At 34.7% G+C, this 5,483-nt stretch overlaps 1 long non-coding RNA gene across 1 annotated transcript; it reads right to left on the bottom strand.

Moving 5' to 3' along the window:
* Nucleotides 1-3,238: 3,238 nt before the first annotated feature.
* On the bottom strand, nucleotides 3,239-4,555 carry LOC134275953 (uncharacterized). The gene is made up of 3 exons (XR_009993954.1): nucleotides 4,455-4,555; nucleotides 4,173-4,237; nucleotides 3,239-3,860 (listed from the first exon to the last, which is right to left on the bottom strand). It is a non-coding gene; the product is annotated as an uncharacterized LOC134275953 (long non-coding RNA).
* Between the last annotated feature and the right edge of the window lie 928 nt (nucleotides 4,556-5,483).

Raw genomic sequence — 5,483 nt, 5'->3', positions numbered from 1 at the left:
ACTATTGAATATGCTCAATGAACACGATTGCATTTCAAAAGTATATTTTCAAACCATTATAAATTCAGTATATTGAGGAACTACTCGTCCATTTAGCAGCAATGGTTAGAATCAACGTCATTTTACGTAAATGACGTCATAATAACAAGTACGTATAAGCCAAACCTTGAGAAAACGTTCTGAGTTGATAGATTACCAGTAACTGATTGTTTAATTCCGTGATTTAATATTGTCAAGCTTATTTATTTTATTTTGTTGCGTATGAAGACATTGCTTATGTAATATTTTCTAAAGAACAAATTAAAATTTATTTCCTGTTTCGTTTTGTTTCCTGTGTTCGATGTTTTCTTTTTTCGTAAGTTTCCTAAATGCAGATACATGTATTACATGCTGCTATTCCACTAAAAGCACCTAATAATTAAACATATTGAAAAGATAACCAAAGTTAATAAGTTCAAATGTTTGATTTTGCTTTCATTGTACATGTATTCCGAAATTTTAACTTTAATCAATATTCATTTTTATTTGTTCCGTATTGACTTTATTTATTACATATCGGTATAACTTTAAATATTTCAATGACTTTATCAACAAGACACATGAATTTGATGTATTACAGTGAAAGCTAGGGGGTAATCATGATCAGTTTGATATGATCATTCTTCTTCCAGAATTTTAATGGAAATAATGACGCAAATTATTAAAATCTCTAATAAGTAAATATACATGTACGGCGAATGAATGCAATTATTGTATGCCATTCTATTTTCGAAAAAGATTGTTAATCTATTTTTGTTTTGTTTTTATTTTGTTATAAGGCTATTGATCTTTCTATTTTCATCAGGATATATCCTAAATATATTCCTTGCACTAGATAAGTGTGTCAATTTGACCGGAAGTACGGATTATTTAGATTTTTGCAATGGAAGTAAAAATTGCACCTCCCTCTGATGATGACTATGTTACGACTTACGGCTGTCTATGTTTAGCGGCGTAACATTGTGGGGCTCTTTAATCTGAATGTTGAACGAAAGACAACAGGATATAATTTGTTTTTAATATTTTATTAGATTTTATTCAATAAACATACAAAAATACTCTTCTTTGGCTCTGCGGTCCTCACCTGAAATAAAAACAAACCAACCACCCTCTCCAACAAATGTTAATTTATAAACCACCCTTAAACAAACCCTTTAATGAATGTAAATAGACCTAATGCCTTTAGGTCTTGAATAAAGTTCCAAGTAGTGATTTTTTCACTTGGTGAGTATAAATATAAAATGTCAGGTTATAGCAAACAACTAATTGTATAGGGACAAAAAGTTATGCTAATATCTCAGTACAATGCATCTAGCATTTGTTAATATTCAAAGGTTATAGCAAACAACTAATTGTATAGGGACAAAAAGCTATGCTAACATCTCAACAAAACAAAATACAATGCACCATGCATTTGTTTGTTGTTAGTAATAATGTCAGGAATTATAAATATCAAGTTCAGGTCACTTCTTGTGCCTTAGTAAAAATTATTCAACAATAAACAATAACGAGTCCAGATCACTACTTGTGTCTGAATAAAACTCATTAAAATAAAGCAATCAAGTGTTGCTAACGAGTCAATACCAACTGAGGGATAATTACCCATCTAAATTCTTCAGGGCCCTGCTCTTGTAAGGTCATCGTTATCTGACTAGATTTGGCGACCGCACAGTGAGTGAGACAGCAGACGTCTGACCGTCAGAGCCCGGGGAGCTCGTATATAAAGCCTTTACACCCATTATGACGTATATTGCATGAGATTTGGCGCCATAACTTCAAATAGCCGGAAAGCTTCGGATGCATTTAACTATTATACGCATCCGAGGTGTTCCGAATGTACTTTACATCTTTTGCCGCTTAGTATGAAAAAGCAGAGTGTAATTGTAAGGTTTTTACTCTAATTATCAGTGAATGGATTTATTAATTACCCCAATTATCAAAGGTAAGAATATTTAGTATTATATAAAAGCATTTGTAGACCAGTGAATGGTTTATTTACTTTCCGTATTCCTCAAAACTGGAGGAAATTCGGTACCTGGTGAACAATGCACATAATTAATTTCAAATAACTCTAATAAATAATAACAGGTATGCAAGAATAAATATCAATACATCTCATTCATTCAATCATCCATCGAATCATCATTTTAATGACTTATATAACAAGAAACATCTTGTTTACTTATGCATAACAATAGTGGAGAATGTCAAATTCGTAACACGGGAGGGGATCCAGTTTGGGTGTTCTACCCCAACCCCAAACCTGGCCTATCGAGAAAACTTTTTAAGAATTGGGCAGGCCCTTATGTGGTCACAAAAAGAATAAATGATGTTCTTTACAAGGTCAAAAAGTCTCCCAAACACAAAGGAGATATATTGCACCACAACAGGTTAAAGCTGTATGTGGGTGAGAATAAACCTAAGTGGTTTCAGAAGTAAATGCTGAATAACTAACATAGCTTGTTTTGCATGGAATTTTGTTTTCTTTAATAGACATTGTTGAAATTGAGGAGATTATTTGTGTTATGTTTTTATGAAAAAAAAAAGAAAAAAAAAATTTTTGATGATCTGACAACACTTTATCTATATCTTATTATACACTAGTAGTCTAGTACAGGCATATTGTGTATTCTGCTTTGTGCATTCTAAAAAACAAACATTCATGTAAATTTTAATACATTACAGGTGCAAAAATTCAAATGCACATTGTGTGATGGACGAGAGTTCGCACAGCAACACCAAGCAGAACAACATCTAACTGTCACCCATTCGGGATTCGGTTTCCAGTGTTCGGTGTGCAAGTACATTTTATCCAGAAAAAATCAGAAACACAACTGCGAAGGCTACGTGGCATTATCTGTCAAGAAATCCGCAATGACATTCAATGAAGCTGAAAAGAGAGAGTTTGCAGAGTTCCAAAGAAACTGCTACAGGTTTGTTGAACCTTTCATGAAGAAAATATCCCCAAATATGTATAAAGGGTACACAGGAAAGAGGACAATCAGAGTTAACCACGAAGAGCCCCTGCCGAAGCGACAAAAGCCGGCGTCGAAGCAACAAAATGTGTCTGAACCAACTGGTGTGACAAGAACTGTTGTAACAAAGGCAACGGAAGCTACACTTCCATCAGCCGAAGTTCCAGCCGTAACATCTATTCCACAGACCAGAGCTCTATCGACACCACCTGAAAAACAGGCTCCACAAAAGGATAGGACAGTCAGCAAAAGGCTTTTTGATGATACATCATCCTCGTCGTCCTCCAGCCACTCTTCCTCCAAAAGGTCATCGACAAATTCCTTGGAGAGCCCTGATATCTCAGTGCGTGGAGCAGAACCGAGAGTTTCGAAGAACCCTGCAGCTCTGGAGTACGAAGTGGCTGACCTTCCGGCACCGACATATAACCCGACAGACAAAAGGGAAATAATGATAAAGAGCCTGGAAATACAACAGAAAGAAAGAATAGTGTTGAACGTCGGAGGTAGACGATTTGAGACAAGTAAACAAACCATGCAAGCAGACCCGAGCTCTATATTATCGGCCATGGTGGCAAAAGACCTTTGTGCAACAAACAACGACACAAAAACATTTTTCCTAGATAGGAACCCCCGTTATTTCGACTTCATACTAGATTACCTCAGATCGGCGACGTACAACTCCAAGGTCCTCCCATTTGATAAGTCCATCCTCCGGCAAATCCATGTGGAGGCAGCATACTATGGATTAACAGGGCTTGTTCATGCCGTTGAGGAGAGAGCTAAGGGAAAGGATGTTCCTTCTCAGCCTGTCCTGTGGGATGACTAACTGGAGTCATTCATTATATTCTACAATGAACACATTTTTTTTTTTACATGTGCATCCACTGTTGGACTGAAGTGATGCCCACAACTGTTCATGTGTTCATTTACATGTACATAGTATTGGTTATATTTTTTTTTAAAGGAATCTGATAGTTTCTTATAATTCACAAAAGATGAAATTTTGTTTTATGACTTAGAGATGTTTACTAACTGAATTCATACATGAGATTCTTGTATCTTGTTGAATGGACATTGTTGACATTGTAAAAACTGCATATATTGATTTATTTACAATGATTGACATTAGTTACGCACAAATGAAATTGTTGAACTTACATTACGACTTCTTTTTCTTTTTGTGCTCGTCATGATATTGAGAGTTCTTCAGAAGAACAAGTATCCTATTAAAAATTAGAATAAAATAAAATAAATATGGATCAGCAATGAAAAGATTAACCTACTACGTATTGGTAATTCACAAAACGTTTGATCAACGTAAATTTGAATTTGAACTGCGCAGTTGTTGTTTTCACGAAAATGCTGCAAAGCTACTCAAAAATAACTCCGCCTACAGTCAGATCAAATCGAAAATATAATGAATATTCACATTTTACTTACTGAAAGTTGCATTTCGTCCATTTTTGCAAGTATTTTTTGGACGAACTTTATGAAAACTCAGTGGCGCTTCTTTTCTCTGCACGAGGATTTGACGTCACACCTTTTGATAAGTCGTACTAATAAATGTCACGAAATCTACTTTCGTTTTCGAAATACGACAAGTGCGTCGTGTTTATGAAAATTTAGTATTTTAGACTGAAAGTTAAATGATTTTATATATTTGTTTGTGTTTAATATAATTTAAAGTTTGCTTATGATAAAGTGGACTTACAGTTTAACTTGGATGTCCCGAAGACGGCATTCTGAGATAATTAGTTGGTCGGGATATCAAGGTTTTGATTCATTGAACATTAATTTAGATTGTTACAAAGTATATTTTTATAGACATTCGAGGACGAATGTTAAATAGAGAAGGGGGCCGTGTTACGAATTTGACATTCTCCACTATTGTTATGCATAAGTAAACAAGATTTTTCTTGTTATATAAGTCATTAAAATGATGATTCGATGGATGATTGAATGAATGAGATGTATTGATATTTATTCTTGCATACCTGTTATTATTTATTAGAGTTATTTGAAATTAATTATGTGCATTGTTCACCAGGTACCGAATTTCCTCCACGTTTTGAGGAATACGGAAAGTAAATAAACCATTCACTGGTCTACAAATGCTTTTATATAATACTAAATATTCTTACCTTTGATAATTGGGATAATTAATAAATCCATTCACTGATAATTAGAGTAAAAACCTTACAATTACACTCTGCTTTTTCATACTAAGCGGCAAAAGATGTAAAGTACATTCGGAACACCTCGGATGCGTATAATAGTTAAATGCATCCGAAGCTTTCCGGCTATTTGAAGTTATGGCGCCAAATCTCATGCAATATACGTCATAATGGGTGTAAAGGCTTTATATACGAGCTCCCCGGGCTCTGACAGTCAGACGTCTGCTGTCTCACTCACTGTGCGGTCGCCAAATCTGTTAAGATAACGATGACTTTACAAGAACAAGGCTCAGAG

This window comes from Saccostrea cucullata, unplaced genomic scaffold, assembly GCF_032062105.1.
Source record: "Saccostrea cucullata isolate Sc308-1 unplaced genomic scaffold, CSIRO_AGI_Scuc_v1 ctg7773, whole genome shotgun sequence".
Classification (NCBI taxonomy): Eukaryota; Metazoa; Mollusca; class Bivalvia; order Ostreida; family Ostreidae; genus Saccostrea; species Saccostrea cuccullata.
The sequence above is the reverse complement of the archived record's forward strand: the minus strand, read 5'-3'. Positions and strand labels throughout refer to the sequence as shown.